We start from the raw sequence: 17,632 nt of genomic DNA, 5'->3' as shown, positions 1-17,632 counted from the left end.
ACCTACGTAACAGCCACTGCCAGCCTGTGGCGCGATTTTCAAAATCTTCAAAATCCTATTACTTCAATTTCTCAAACATATGACTATTTTACAGCCATTTAAAGATAAGACTCTCGTTAATCTAACCACACTGTCCGATTTCAAAAAGGCTTTACAACGAAAGCAAAACATTAGATTATGTCAGCAGAGTACCAAGCCAGAAATAATCAGACACCCATTTTTCAAGCCAGCATATAATGTCACCAAAACCCAGAAGACAGCTAAATGCAGCACTCACCTTTGATGATCTTCATCAGATGACAACCCTAGGACATTATGTTATACAATACATGCATGTTTTGTTCAATCAAGTTCATATTTATATCAAAAACCAGCTTTTTACATTAGCATGTGACGTTCAGAACTAGCATACCCCCCGCAAACTTACGGGGAATTCGCTAACATTTGACTAAATTACTCACGATAAACGTTCACAAAAAGCATAACAATTATTTTAAGAATTATAGATACAGACCTCCTCTATGCACTCGATATGTCCGATTTTAAAATAGCTTTTTGGTGAAAGCACATTTTGCAATATTCTAAGTACATAGCCCAGGCATCACGGGCTCGCTATTTAGACACCCGGCAAGTTTAGCACTCACCATAATCATATTTACTATTATAAAAATGTCATTACCTTTTGTTGTCTTCGTCAGAATGCACACCCAGGACGTCTACTTCAATAACAAATGTTGGTTTGGTCCAAAATAATCCATCGTTATATCCGAATAGCGGCGTTTTGTTCGTGCGTTCCAGACACTATCCGAAATAGTAAAGAAGTGTCGCGCGCTTGGCGCAATTCCTGACAATAAAATTCAAAGTATTCCATTGCCGTACGTCGAAGCATGTCAACCGCTGTTTAAAATAAATTTTTACGTCATTTTTCTCGTAGAAAAGCGATAATATTCCGACAGGGAATCTCCTTTTCGGCAAACAGAGGAAAAAATCCCAAAGGCGGGGGCGGTCGGGGTCACGCGCATAAGCTAGTGTCTCTTGATGGGCCACTTGAGAAAGGCGATAATGTGTTTCAGCCTGGGGCTGGAATGACGACATTCTCTTTTTTCCCGGGCTATGAGAGCCTATGGAAGACGTGGGAAGTGTCACGTTAGAGCAGAGATCCTTAGTAAATGATAGAGATGGCAAAGAAGTTCCAGAAATGGTCAGACAGGCCACTTCCTGTAAAGGAATCTCTCAGGTTTTGACCTGCCATTTGAGTTCTGTTATACTCACAGACACCATTCAAACAGTTTTAGAAAATTTAGGGTGTTTTCTATCCATATGTAATAAGTATATGCATATTCTAGTTACTGAGTAGGAGTGGTAACCAGATTAAATCGGGTATGTTTTTTATCCAGCCGTGTCAATGCTGCCCCCTAGCCCTAACAGGTTTTAAGAACCGCACTGTGTCACTCCGTCCTTGCTGTGTGTGTGTGTGAGAGAGCTTTTCTTTGACATCTGATGGGATATATGACTGAATTACACTTCATGAGGGTTGCCTAGTCACACATATGAAGTTGTGGAAAGATTTGACCTTTTTAACCCTTCAAAACAGCCCCTATGACACCATTTTAAGGCACTTCTGGTTGACACAGGAATCTGAACGTTAGGCTCTTATAGAATATTGAGTTTTAGGTCGTTATGTTAAGAACTTACTTATTTACAGAGGGTTGAACAAGTGTGTGTTGTTTCAGAAAATCACAGAAAATCACAGAAATCTCGCAGAGCTCCGAAACCCGCCTTAACGGACTCATCTGAACACGCTGCAACTGGATATGTAACTTTTTTGGAAAAAAAACCTCCTATTGTTGAATATCACCAATGTGTCATTGTACAATTTCTCTGAAATGAACATTGGTAAATGCATGGTTCCTTTTCTCCTGACACCGTAGGCTCATGTAGTTTGATGTGAAGCGGTCAAATCAGCACTCTATTTTCCTGTTTGACTTTCAATCCCAGAAAAATAGCCTTAACTCGAAAAGCGTCGAGGCCTCGACTCCATCCTGTTCGGGGCCAACTGCCCATTATGCCAAACCCAGGCAGACCGAGTTTCGTCTTCGAATTCTTTTCCGTTTAGGAGAAAAAGCCGTGTCGTGATTGGTGATATATGTTACGTTTGCAATATGATTCCATTCACCCTCCCGTGGAATAATCCGGAACTGCAAAGAAATGACCAAAATTTGAACATTTTATTAAACGGAAACGGAAGGTCCGAGAGACTCCGTTCGATGACTTCCTGGAAGATCCGGCCCCTGTGAGCGGCCCGACGTCGTCCGCGGATTTATCGGACGTAGTCGGACGTCTAGTAAGGGAGCGTACATTTGCAATATGGACTTTCTCACTAACCATACGGCTAGCGCACGAGAGTTCCCTTCATGTATGGAATGAAAAGCATTGACCTGGAGAAAGTCACCTAATTTCGGGATTGTTATGAACCACAGAGACTGTGTGGGATAATTGTGTCCAACCCTGCTTGTTTCCTCGACTCTGCTACCAACCACCAATTTCCAACAGGGCCCATAACCTGTATCACTAGACACCTCATAGGGACTAGTGAGCTACAGGACTCCAAACATATCTTTTAATTCAGTGGGGCATGGTCGAGAAGCTAAACCTTGGTTGCTAGTTTTTGTCATTTCGGTCACGTAAGCCATCTTACTTATTGCTATAGTTAGGTCACGCAATTCTATGTATAACGAATTGTTTGTGATTAGGAAACATATGAGAACCATACAAACTTCAGGACACAACACCCAGAGGGTGAGCACACTCTACCACTAAGGGACAGTTTAGTTGACGCAACATACGACAGTCTTGTGTACCAATTCTTTGTTTTAGTAGCGTGAATCGCTCCTGTTCACAACAATGGAAAGAGAGAAATAACTTAAGGAATGAATCCGAGCCTCACCTGTGGAAGGTGGAGCTTCCAGCGAGGTATGGATTTCATAGGCCTCGTTAGGCCTAATTGTACACTGAACAAAAGTATAAACGCAACATGAAGAGTGTTGGTCCCATGTTTTATGAGCAGAAAGAAAAGGTCCCAGAAAAAGCATATTTCTCTATACTTTGTGAAAAAATTTGTTTGCATCCCTCTTAGTGAATATTTCTCCTTTGCCAAGATAATCCATCCACCTAGCATATCAAGAAACTGATTAAACAGCATGATCATTACAAAGGTGCACCTTGTGCTGGGGCAATAAAAGGCCAGTCTAAAATGTGCAGTTTTGTCACACAACACAATGACGTCAAGTTTTCAGGTAGCTTGCAATTGGCATGGTGACTGCAGGAATGTCCTCCTGAGCTGTTTCCAGAAAACGGAATGTTCATAAGCCGCCTCCAATGTTGTTTTAGAGAATTTGGCAGTACGTCCAAACAGCCTCACACTAGGCTATATGTGCGGCACGCATGTGAATAGGTCTATATTTCACGTGATTTGTGATCGTGTGCCCCAACCAAAACTCCTGGATGAACGGAGATATCTGCCAGGCACACTGGACCCACTCCAATTTGCCTACTGCTCCAACTAAATCCACGGAAGATGCCATTTCCATCACTATTCACACGGCTATAACTAGGGGCTGTTGCGGTGACTGAATTACTGCCACACTGGCAGTCATGACTGCACCCTAAAGTTTCTAAAACTGTTTGAATGGTGTCTGTAAGTATAACAGAACTCAAATGGCAGGCCAAAACCTGAGAAGATTCCATGCAGGAAGTGGCCTGTCTGACAAGGTGTGTTTTATGTTGGCTCTTTTTATTGAAGACTGAGGATCTTTGCAATAACGTGACACTTCCAACGGCTCCGATAGGCTCTCAGAGCCCGGGAAAAAGCTGAAGGATATCGAGGCAGGCTCTGGCTGAAACACTTTATCGCTTTTGGCAAGTGGCCGCTCAGAGTCGACCGAATGCTTTCTTTTCTTTTGTCTGTTTACCTAAACGCAGATTCCCGGTCGGAATATTATCGTTTTTTTATGAGAAAAATGGCATAAAAATGGATTTTAAACAGCGGTTGACATGCTTCGAAGTACGGTAATGGAATATTTAGAAATCTTTTGTCACGAATTGCGCCATGCTCATAACCCTTATTTACCCTTTCGGATGGTGTCTTGAACGCACGAACAAAACGCCGCTGTTTGGATATAACGATGGATTATTTTGGACCAAACCAACATTTGTTATTGAAGTAGAAGTCCTGGGAGTGCATTCTGACGAAGACAGCAAAGGTAATAACATTTTTCTTATAGTAAATCTGACTTTGATGAGTGCTAAACTTGCTGGGTGTCTAAATAGCTAGCCCTGTGATGCCGGGCTATCTACTGAGAATATTGCAAAATGTGCTTTCACCGAAAAGCTATTTTAAAATCGGACATATCGAGTGCATAGAGGAGTTCTGTATCTATAATTCTTAATATAATTGTTATGTTTTTTGTGAACGTTTATCGTGAGTAATTTAGTAAATTCACCGGCAGTGTTCGGTCGGAATGCTAGTCACATGCTAATGTAAAAAGCTGGTTTTTGATATAAATATGAACTTGATTGAACAAAACATGCATGTATTGTATAACATAATGTCCCAGGGTTGTCATCTGATGAAGATCATCAAAGGTTAGTGCTGCATTTAGCTGTGGTTTGGGTTTATGTGACATTATATGCTAGCTTGAAAAATGGGTGTCTGATTTTTTCTGGCTGGGTACTCTGCTGACATAATCTAATGTTTTGCTTTCGTTGTAAAGCCTTTTTGAAATCGGACAGTGTGGTTAGATTAACGAGAGTCTTATCGTTAAAATGGTGTAAAATAGTCATATGTTTGAAAAATTGACGTTTTTGCATTTCTAAGGTATTTGAATAACGCGCCACGGGATTACACTGGCTGTTGAGTAGCCCATAGAGGTTAAAGATGTCATGCTTCAAGCAACGCTGCCCTGCCCTCAGGTCAAGTGTATAGCTTGTGGAAAATCTAATACCATAGACACTCTATAAGGGATGTAATGAATCCCTCTATAATTCATCTAGTTTTACACCTAGGCAATTATAAATGTATCATCAATTAGTTGTGGGAAGTTGCTAGTGATTAGTGCTTTTAGGGTCAGTTATTTAAAAAATCATCTCAGTTTTTGTTTTCAATTTTTTTTTTTACAGAAATGGATTATGAAATAATGACATAATCATTTTAGAGCTTTTTAATGGACATTCCAAAGCCAAAAATAGTGTACATTCAATTGCCAAAACTCCTCAATGTGAGCAGTTTATTTTGGATGTAATGTTCTGACATTCACAGAAGAATAGACAGCATAACACAATTCTCATCCAAACCCGGAAAATGTAGGCTACATTAGTCCTAGCGCTAAATGAGGAAAGAGTGACCGAACACAAGTGGTCATATTTAGGTCATATTTAGCTCTCGGCTGACAGAAAACATCATTTCAATTAGCTAATAGTAATTACAATTTAACACATCACAGTGAGCTCACCAGTGATAGAAATAATTGAGTAAAACACTTTCTAAAAATCTAAAGTAATCTGACGATGGGTAGTTTGTGCACACCGCCATGTTTTTTTTTGTGTCAACCAAAGATAAGAGTTTACAAGATGAGTTGGTATGTTTCAGTATGCATGTGGAAGGGTGTGTGTCGTCTCCCATCATTCACTTCCATCATTCACTTCAAGAAGTTCACCTCATTTTGTTATAACATCTTTGGTCTGACCCACGTTTACATGACAACCAGAATGTATTGTATGACGTCAACAAACATGGTGCCACACATAGCTGGCAATTAGCTTAGCATTAGCTCATCATAATCAGTAAAACCTTCAAAAAAGTATTTGACACACATCATATCTGTCCATTACAATCTAAGCAAGAACTGGAATGCATGATCTGTCACCAGAACTTGAAAAGATGTGAATAAAACAGTCAATACATCATGCTCTATACACACAGTGTGCTACAGTAGAAACGACAACACGATATACAGAAACTATAATGATAACATAATGAGGCAATTACTTTGATAGGAACGCACACATATCCAAACGTATTATTAGTATGGAAAAAAAACAATGAAGGGAATAAGGGTGCCAGCCTGAATATGTGTCGGGGGGAAAACGCTGCGCAAGTTCTGAAGTTCTGTTATGACTGGAGATGCACAAATGTCTGCATACTTGATCTGGGGAAACACTGGGGAAGTGCATGGGCTCTCATGGATGAGAGAAGTTTGTCAGTTTGTCAGTAATGCCTCAAATGTAAATTACCATCAAATGGGGGTACTTCTATGTGAATTTATGAGGAAGTGGAATATACCTATTCAAACTGTTGTTAGAAAAATTTTCATTTGTTAAACTATTAGAAATTGACAAGTTGAAACATAGCCTATAGATAGTCATCAGGCAGCGTGCCTTGGTTTGAGGTCAGTGTGGGTTATTAACCTCTTACATCTAGCCTTCCCTGTAGCTCAGTTGGTAGAGCATGGTGTTTGCAACACCAGGGTTGTGGGTTCGTTTCCCACGGGGGGCCAGCACAGAAAATAAAATGTATGAAATGTATGCATTCACTACTGTAAGTCGCTCTGGATAAGAGCGTCTGCTAAATGACTAAAATGTAATGTAAAAATGTAGACGTTGCGCTAGCGGAACACCTGCTCCAATATCCAATGATGGGCGTGGCGCGAATTACAAATTCCTCTAAAATACAAAAACTTCAATTTTTCAAACATATGACTATTTTACAGCATTTTAAAGACAAGACTCTCGTTAATCTAACCACACTGTCCGATTTCAAAAAGGCTTTACAGCGAAAGCAAAACATTAGATTATGTCAGCAGAGTACCCAGCCAGAAATAATCAGACACCCATTTTTCAAGCTAGCATATAATGTCACAAAAAACAAAACCACAGCTAAATGCAGCACTAACCTTTGATGATCTTCATCAGATGACAACCCTAGGACATTATGTTATACAACGCATGCATGTTTTGTTCAATCAAGTTCATATTTATATCAAAAACCAGCTTTTTACATTAGCATGTGACGTTCAGAACTAGCATACCCCCCGCAAACATCCGGTGAATTTACTAAATTACTCACGATAAACATTCACAAAAAACATAACAATTATTTTAAGAATTATAGATACAGAACTCCTCTATGCACTCGATATGTCCGTTTTTAAAATAGCTTTTCGGTGAAAGCACATTTTGCAATATTCTCAGTAGATAGCACAGCCATCACGGCTAGCCATTTAGACACCGACCAAGTTTAGCCCTGATCAAACTCCGATTTACTATTACAAAAGTTTCATTACCTTTGTTGTCTTCGTCAGATTGCACTCCCAGGACTGCTACTTCAATAACAAATGTTGGTTTGGTCCAAAATAATCCATCGTTATATCTGAATAGCGGCGTTTTGTTCGTGCGTCCCAGACACTATCCGAAATGGTAAATCAGGGTCGCGCGCATGGCCCAATTCGTGACAAAAAAATTCTAAATATTCCATTACCGTACTTCGAAGCATGTCAACCGCTGTTTAAAATCAATTTTTATGCAATTTATCTCGTAAAAAAGCGATAATATTCCAACCGGGAATCTCCTTTTCGGCAAACAGAAGAAAAATCACAAAGACGGGGGCGGCCAGGGCACGCGCCTAAGCCCACAGTCCCTTGATCGGCCACTTGAGAAAGGCGATAATGTGTTTCAGCCTAGGGCTGGGATGACGACATTTAAGTTTTTCCCGGGCTCTGAGCGCCCATGGAAGACGTAGGAAGTGTCACGTTAGAGCAGAGATCCTTTGTAAAAGATAGAGATGGCAAAGAAGTTCAAGAAATGGTCAGAATCTCTCAGGTTTTGACCTGCCATTTGAGTTCTGTTATACTCACAGACACCATTCAAACAGTTTTAGAAACTTTGGAGTGTTTTCTATCCAAAGCCAATAATTATATGCATATTCTAGTTACTGGGCAGGAGTAGTAACCAGATTAAATCGGGTACATTTTTTATCCAGCCGTGAAAATACTGCCCCCTAGCCATAACAGGTTAAAATGCTGTGAAATAGTCATATGTTTGAAAAATTGAAGTTTTTGTATTTTTGAGGAATTTGTAATTCGCGCCACGCCTATCATTGGATATTGGAGCAGGTGTTCCGCTAGTGGAACGTCTAGATGTAAGAGGTTAAACTGATGGATTTTGATGGGGATTTTTTTATGTTACTTACAGATTGACGCACAGGTGTGTCAGTAGACTCTTAATGACCCGTGTACAATAGGGGCGGTACCACGAGGTGAAACAATCATTTTCAATGGAAGGAAAGCGGTGAGAAGCGGAGTAGGTGGGGGACCATTAGGGTAGGAGACAGTGAAAAAGTTCAGCATTTCACATCTTTATGCAAATCACCAGCAGCGAACGCTGGGCGATGACGAATCATATTGGGGAGTTTCCATGATGAATTTGACACTCTGCGACCCAACGCTGGAGACATTTTTTCAGCAAAGATGTCTGACAAAAATGGAAGCAAATGTAAGTAATTACACTCAGTATACAAAACGTGAAGTGCTCTTTCCATGACAGACTGACCAGGTGAATCCAGGTGAAAACAATGATCCCTTATTGATGTCACTTATTTAAATCCACTTCAGTCAGTGTACAGTCGTGGCCAAAAGTTTTGAGAATGACACAAATATTAATTTTCACAAAGTCTGCTGCCTCAGTTGTATGATGGTAATTTGCATATACTCCAGAATGTTATGAAGAGTGATCAGATGAATTGCAGTCTCTTTGCCATGCAAATGAACTGAAATCCCAAAAAACATTTCCACTGCATTTCAGCCCTGCCAAAAAATGACCAGCTGACATCATGTCAGTGATTCTCTCATTAATACAGGTGTGAGTGTTGACGAGGACAAGGCTGGAGGTCACTCTGTCATGCTGATTGAGTTCGAATATCAGACTGGAAGCTTCAAAAGGAGGGTGATGCTTGGAATCATTCTTCTTCCTCAAAAAGGTCTTCACAGGCAAGGATATTGCATACATGAAGGGAACATTTTGGTATTTGCTGTATGATTGATGAGAAACTCCATATTGCAAATGTACGGTTCCTTACTAGACGTCCGCGAATGTTTCTAAAATTCGTGGACGGCGGCAGGCCGTGCACCGGGGCCAGATCTTCCGGGAAGTCATCGGACGAAGTCTCTCGGACATTCGGTTTCCATTTGATAAAATGTTCAAAATCCGGTCATTATTCCACTGTCCCGGAAAGTACCACCAGAGGGCGAATGGAATCATATTGCAAATGTACAAAACATCACCAATGACAACGTGGTCTTTTCTCCTAAATGGAAAAGACTTTGAAGACGAAACATGGTGAGCATAGGTTTGGCATAATGGGCAGTTTGCCCCGAACAAGATGGAGACAAAGGCCTCAACGCTTTTTGAGTTTAGGCCATTTTTCTGGGATTAAAGGTCGAAAATGAAAATAGAGCGCTAATTTGACCGCTTCACGTCAAAGTACATGAACCTACGGTGTCAGGAAAAAAAGAACCAGACATTTATCTATCGTAATTTAAGAGAAATCGTACAATGTACAATTGGTGATGTTCCAAAAAAAAAATATTTCCCCCCCAAAAAGTTACAGATCCAGTTGCAGCGTGTTCAGATGAATCCGTTAAGGCGCGTTTCGGAGCTCTGCGAGATTTCTGTGATTTTCTGAAATAACACACTCATTCAACCCTCTGTAAATAAGTCAGTTCTTAACGTAAAGACTTAAAACTCAGGATATGTGTTCACTTTCAGCTTCCTGTGTCATCCAGAAGTGCCTTAACCTGTTAGGGCTAGGGGGCAGCATTGACACGGCTGGATAAAAAACATACCCGATTTAATCTGGTTACCACTCCTACTCAGTAACTAGAATATGCATATACTTATTACATATGGATAGAAAACACCCTAAATTTTCTAAAACTGTTTGAATGGTGTCTGTGAGTATAACAGAACTCAAATGGCAGGTCAAAACCTGAGAGATTCCTTTACAGGAAGTGGCCTGTCTGACCATTTGTTGAACTTCTTTTCCATCTCTATCATTTACTAAGGATCTCTGCTCTAACGTGACACTTCCCACGTCGTCCATAGGCGCTCAGAGCCCGGGAAAAAACAGAATGTCGTCATTCCAGCCCCAGGCTGAAACACATTATCGCCTTTCTCAAGTGGCCCATCAAGAGACACTAGCTTATGCGCGTGACCCCGACCGCCCCCGCCTTTGGGATTTTTTCCTCTGTTTGCCGAAAAGGAGATTCCCTGTCGGAATATTATCGCTTTTCTACGAGAAAAATGTCGTAAAAATTGATTTTAAACAGCGATTGACATGCTTCGAAGTACGGTAATGGAATACTTAGAATTTTATTGTCACGAATTGCGCCAAGCGCGTGACACTTCTTTACTATTTCGGATAGTGTCTGGAACGCACGAACAAAACGCCGCTATTCGGATATAACGATGGATTATTTTGTACCAAACCAACATTTGTTATTGAAGTAGCTGTCCTGGGTGTGTATTCTGACGAAGACAACAAAAGGTAATGACATTTTTATAATAGTAAATATGATTATGGTGAGTGCTAAACTTGCCGGGTGTCTAAATAGCGAGCCCGTGATGCCTGGGCTATGTACTTAGAATATTGCAAAATGTGCTTTCACCAAAAAGCTATTTTAAAATCGGACATATCGAGTGCATAGAGGAGGTCTGTATCTATAATTCTTAAAATAATTGTTATGCTTTTTGTGAACGTTTATCGTGAGTAATTTAGTCAAATGTTAGCGAATTCCCCGTAAGTTTGCGGGGGGTATGCTAGTTCTGAACGTCACATGCTAATGTAAAAAGCTGGTTTTTGATATAAATATGAACTTGATTGAACAAAACATGCATGTATTGTATAACATAATGTCCTAGGGTTGTCATCTGATGAAGATCATCAAAGGTGAGTGCTGCATTTAGCTGTCTTCTGGGTTTTGGTGACATTATATGCTGGCTTGAAAAATGGGTGTCTGATTATTTCTGGCTTGGTACTCTGCTGACATAATCTAATGTTTTGCTTTCGTTGTAAAGCCTTTTTGAAATCGGACAGTGTGGTTAGATTAACGAGAGTCTTATCTTTAAATGGCTGTAAAATAGTCATATGTTTGAGAAATTGAAGTAATAGGATTTTTAAGGTTTTGAAAATCGCGCCACAGGATAGCCGTGGCTGTTACGTAGGTGGGACGAATTCGTCCCGCCTAGCCTAGAGAGGTTAAACTTAGACTATCACCAAAATGACATTCTGAAATCATCACCAACGAGCGATGGAGAGGAACCAGAATCACTGCCCGGCCATCCCAAGTTCATCAGGCCAGTCAATTTCGCATTCCTGCAGTTTTTTGGAGCATGTAAAATTCGTGATGGTAAATGCCCATTGAAACATATTGCAAATGGACAGCCGTGCGCCTGGTGATTGGAATGGGTTACCAGGATAACATTTTTATAACGGTTTTAAATGCCTTTAGGGGGTGTAAGGGGTCCACGGTTGGGTTGGGAGCACCCCCCCATCAGTGCCCATCAAATAGGGGGCAACCCTAGTCATTTTGGACATTTTTCAAGAAATCGTTAAAAAACGACAGTCCCACTTCTCTCATGTCACCATCGAGCGGTGGAGAGGAACCACTAGCACTGCCCGGGTTATCAGAAGCACATTTTTAAAATGGTTTTTAATGCCTTCAGGGGAGAGCAAGGGGTCTACAGTTGGGTAGGGAACACCCCCCACCCGTGCCAATCCAATAGGGGGCACCCCTGGTCAATTTGGACATTTTTTTAAAAATCTTTGAAAAACAAATGAGTCCCACTTCTCCCTCATCATACTTGACAAATAGACCATCTAGGTTGATTCATGGCTTAACCTGTTATGGCTAGGGGGCAGTATTTTCACGGCCGGATAAAAAACTTACCCGATTTAATCTGGTTACTAATCCTACCCAGTAACTAGAATATGCATATACTTATTATATATGGATAGAAAACACTCCAAAGTTTCTAAAACTGTTTGAATGGTGTCTGTGAGTATAACAGAACTCATTTGGCAGGCCAAAACCTGAGAAGATTCTGTACAGGAAGTACCCTGTCTGACCATTTCTTGGCCTTCTTGATTATCTCTATCCAATACAGGGGATTTCTGCTGTTACGTGACACTTCCTACGGCTCCCATGGGCTCTCAGAAGGCGGCAAAAAGCTGAATCGTGGCTTTGCATGCTCTGGCTGAAAAACAGTAGCACGTTTGGATAGTGGCCGGTCACAGTACTATGAGACTCAGGCTCGTGCACGAGTCGACTCCATGTTTTTATTCTTTCGTCTGTGAACGAAAACCACCACTCCCGATCGGAATATTATCGCTTTTTTACGAGAAAAATGGCCTAAAATTTTATTTTACACAGCGGTTGACATGCTTCGAAGTACGGTAATGGAATATTTCGAATTTTTTTGTCACGAAATGCGTCGTGCGCATGACCCTTCGTCACCCTTGGATAGTGTCTTGAACGCACGAACAAAACGCGGCTATTTGGATATAACTATGGATTATTTTGAACCAAACCAACATTTGTTATTGAAGTAGAAGTCCTGGGAGTGCATTCTGACGAAGACCACCAACGGTAATCAAACTTTTCTAATAGTAAACCGGAGTTTGGTCAGGGCTAAACTTGCTGGGTGTCTAAATAGCTAGCCATGATGGCTGGGCTATCTACTCAGAATATTGCAAAATGTGCTTTCACCGAAAAGTTATTTTAAAATCGGACACCTCGATTGCACAAAGGAGTTCTGTATCTATAATTCTTAAAATAATTTATGTTTTTTGTGAACGTTTATCGTGAGTAATTTAGTAAATTCACCGGAAGTGTTCGGTGGGAATGCTAGTTCTGAACGTCACATGCTAATGTAAAGAGCTGGTTTTTGATATAAATATGAACTTGATTTAACAAAACATGCATGTATTGTATAACATAATGTCCTAGGCATGTCATCTGATGAAGATCATCAAAGGTTAGTGCTGCATTTAGCTGTGGTTTTGTTTTTTGTGACATTATATGCTAGCTTGAAAAATGGGTGTCTGATTATTTCTGGCTGGGTACTCTGCTGACATTATCTAATGTTTTGCTTTCGCTGTAAAGCCTTTTTGAAATCGGACAGTGTGGTTAGATTAACGAGAGTCTTGTCTTTAAAATGTTGTAAAATAGTCATATGTTTGGAAGTTTTTGTATTTTTGAGGAATTTGTAATTCGCGCCACGCCTATCATTGGATATTGGAGCAGGTGTTCCGCTAGCGGAACGTCTAGATGTAAGAGGTTAGGGCTATATATAATTTGGCAGTATAAATGCCATTTGGACATGGTTCACTGACTTTTGGGTTTGGAAACTGACTTCCTATGATCGTACATGGCAAATGGACAAAACATCCTGATTTGGCACATTCAATACTTTCATATTGCATTTGGACATTTGTTATGGCATTTGGCAAAAAAAAGAAAAGAAAAGTGCATTTTGACTTCGACTTTTGACTTCCTATGAAATCATATTGCAAATGGACAAAACATATGCCTTATGTACAAGTAAAATTAAAATTATGACAATTAAATATGACAAAAGTATGTTCATACAGTTCTTATACATGTGTAATTGACAAAGAAAATCTAAAGAATTTTGAAAAACGGTCCAGAAAGCACTTTTTTAAGGGGGTGATAGGTTTTTGAAAATAAATTCATATTTTCAAAATTTTACTCTTGGGTCTTGACTTGTGTTACATTTGCAATAAGAAAATTCACGGTGGAGCGCGCTGGCCATCTATTGGATTTTTGCTGTGTGACACTTGGCATTTGCCATATGACATTTGCAATATGTTTTGAATGAAACCGCATCCAAATGAGTGGTATGGTACACCATGTATATGTTTCGTACGGTGCCATTATGTTCCCATTAATTCTTGTCCATTTCATGGGGGTCTTCCCTTACAGCCAGTAAGATTGCACCTAAATCAACCATTTATCGGCTCATCAAGAACTTCAAGGAGAGCGGCTCAATTATTGGGCGCCCAGGAAAGTCCAACAAGCGCCAGGACCGTCTCCTAAAGTTGATTCCGCTGCTGGATCGGGGCACCACCAGTACAGAGCTTGCTCAGGAATGGCAGCAGGCAGGTGTGAGTGCATCTGCACGCACAGTGAGGCAAAGACTTTTGGAGGATGGCCTGGTGTCAAGAAGGGCAGCAAAGAAGCCACTCCTCTCCAGGAAAAACATCAGGGACAGACTGATATTCTGCAAAAGGTACAGGGATTGGACTGCTGAGGACTGGGGTAAAGTCATTTTCTCTGATGAATCCCCTTTGATTGTTTGGGGCATCTGGAAAAAAGCTTGTCCAGAGAAGACAAGGTGAGTGCTACCATCAGTCCTGTGTCATGCCAACAGTGAAGCATCCTTAGACCATTCATGTGTGGGGTTGCTTCTCAACCAAGGGAGTGAGTTCACTCACAATGTTGCCTAAGAACACAGCCATGAATAAAGAATGGTACCAACACATCCTCCGAGAGCAACTTCTCCCAACCATCCAGGAACAGTTTGGTGATGAACAATGCCTTTTCCAGCATGATGGAGAACCTTGCCATAAGGCAAAAGTGATAACTAAGTGGCTCTTGGAACAAAACATCGATACTTTAGGTCCATGGCCAGGAAACTCCCCAGACCTTAATCCCATTGAGAACTTGTGGTCAATCCTCAAGAGACAGGTGGACAAACAAAACCCCACAAATTCTGACAAACTCCAAGCATTGATTATACAAGAATGGGCTCCATCAGTCAGAATGTGGCCTAGAAGTTAATTGACAGCATGCCAGGGCGGATTGCAGAGGTCTTGAAAAAGAAGGGTCAACACTGCAAATATTGACTCTGCATCAACTTCATGTAATTGTCAATAAAAGCCTTTGACACTTATGAAATGCTTGTAATTATACTTCAGTATTCCATAGTAACATCTGACAAAAATATCTAGACACTGAAGCAGCAAACTTTGTGGAAATTAATATATGTGTCATTCTCAAAATGTTTGGACAAAACTGTAGATGAAGGGGAGAAGACAGATTAAAACATCTTATGGATACGTGGGACGGTAGTGTCCCACCTGGCCAACATCCGGTGAAATGGCAGTGCCAAATTGAAATTCAATAAATATTAAATATTAAACTTTCATGAAATCACAAGCGCAATACATCAAATTAAATCTTAACTTGTTGTTAATCCAGCCAAGGTTCGAAAAGGCTTCACGGCAAAAGCAAACCATGTGATTATCTGAGGACAGCATCCAGCACACAAATGCATAACAAATCATTTTCAACCAGGCAGTTGCGACACAAAAGTCAGAAATAGCGATATAAAATATGCCTTACCTTTGAAGATCTTCTTCTGTTGGCACAACAAAATGTCCCAGTTATATTACAAATGGTCCTTTTGTTCGATAAAGTCCTTTTTTATATCCATAAAAACTCAGTTTAGCTGGTGCGCTTCAGTCAATAATCCACTCAGTTTCCCTCCTTCAAAATGCATACAAAATGAATCCCAAATGGTACCAATAAACTTATCCAAACAAGTCAATCAACGTTTAAAATCAATCCTTAGGTACCCTAGTACACAAATAAACAATACAATTTGAGACGGAGAATCGTTATTGTCTTTACCGGAGATAAACAAAAAGAGCGCACTGTCTCAGCCATTCGCTTGGAAACACTACAGCCAAAATGAGAGCCACTTAGATAAACTACAACTTCTCCCTAATTTTTCCAAAAACCAGCCTGAAACTCTTTCTAAAGACTGTTGACATCTAGTGGAAGCCCTAGGAACTGCAATCGGGACGATTTCGCCCTATTATAAAAGTGCCAGGCATTGGAATCAGTGGTATGCTGAATTCTTTCTTTTTATGGTTTGTCCTCGGGGTTTCCCCTGCCTTTTCAGTTCTGTTATGCTCACAGACATTATTTTAACAGTTTTAAAAACTTTAGTGTCTTCTATCCAAATTTACCAATTATATGCATATCCTGGGCGTGAGTAGCAGGCAGTTTACTTTGGGCATGCTTTTCATCTGGACATCAAAATACCGCCCCCTATCCCAAAGAAGTTAAAGAAGGATTTTTAAGCCTTGAGACATGAATTGTGTATGTGTGCCATTCAGAGGATGAATGGGAAAGACTAAAGATTTAAGTGCCTTTGAACGAGGTATGGTGGTAGGTGCCAGGCAATGCTGCTGGGTTTTTCATGCTCAACAGTTTCTAATGTGTATCAAGAATGGTCCACCACCCAAAGTACATACAGCCAACTTGACACAAATGTGGGAACCATTGGAGTCAACATGGTCCAGCATCCCTTTTCTACAGCTTTTGACACATTGTAGAATCCATGTCCCTATGAATTATGCAACTCAATATTAGGAAGGTGTTTCTAATGTTTGGTATACTCAGTGTATAACGTCATAATGAAACATGCAAAAAAAATATATTACAGTTCAGAAGAATATGTTAGTTAGGGTACAGACAAACAATTATGCACATTTCTTCCCCATAAAGTTAACCTCTGGGCGGGCTCCGTCCCGTATGCGAAAAATCCTATCGCCATTAGCATAACAAAATGTAATATTTTTTTTTTTCAAATATAGGACTATGTTATATCGCTTTATAGATACACCTCTCCTGAATCGAACCACGTTGTCCGATTTCAAAAAGGCTTTACAGCAAAAGCAAGACATTCGATTATGTTAGAGGAGTATATCGTAAAAGTAGCCACATAGCCATGTTCCGACCAAACCACATGCATCACAAATAACCAAAAAACTGCTAAATGCAGCACTAACCTTTGACAATCTTCATCAGATGACACTCCTAGGACATCATGTTACACAATACATGCATTCTTTTGTTCGATAAAGTTCATATTTATTTTTAAAAACAGCATTTTACATCGGCGCATGACGTTGACTAACTATTTTCCCTCAAATGCATCCGGTGAAACAGCGCTACAATTTACTAAATTACTATTCGAAAACATTTTTAAAAATGTAATATTGTCATTCTAAGATTTATAGATGAATATCTCTTGAAAGCACCTGTAATGCCAGATTTAATAATAACTTTACTGGGTAATCACACTTTGCAATAAAAGGGGATGCGATACTCAGAAAAATAGGCTACCGTTACAGGTCAGCGCCATCTTGGAACAATCGCATATCAAATCTACTCTTGTATACTATTGTCAATAATCCCTTACCTTTGATTATCTTCATCAGAAAGCACTTCCAGGAATCCCAGGTCCACAACAAATGTATTTTCGTTCGAAAAAGTTAATCCTTTATGTTCCAATAGCTTGTTCTTGTTAGCGCGTTCTGAAGGCTGCTCCAAAAGTTCCGTCAGCCTCCTCTTTCAACAAAATGCATTTTTTTTTTATTTAGGTTCGTTTAAACATGTCAAACGCTGTATAACATAAATCTTTAGGGCCTTTTTCAACCAGAGCTCCAATAACATTCAAGGGGGACGATTGCATTGTCTTTCAAAACGTT

This window comes from Salmo salar, chromosome 10 (genome assembly GCF_965601325.2).
Source record: "Salmo salar chromosome 10, fSalSal1, whole genome shotgun sequence".
Taxonomy (NCBI): Eukaryota; Metazoa; Chordata; class Actinopteri; order Salmoniformes; family Salmonidae; genus Salmo; species Salmo salar.
This window is presented reverse-complemented; position numbering follows the sequence as displayed.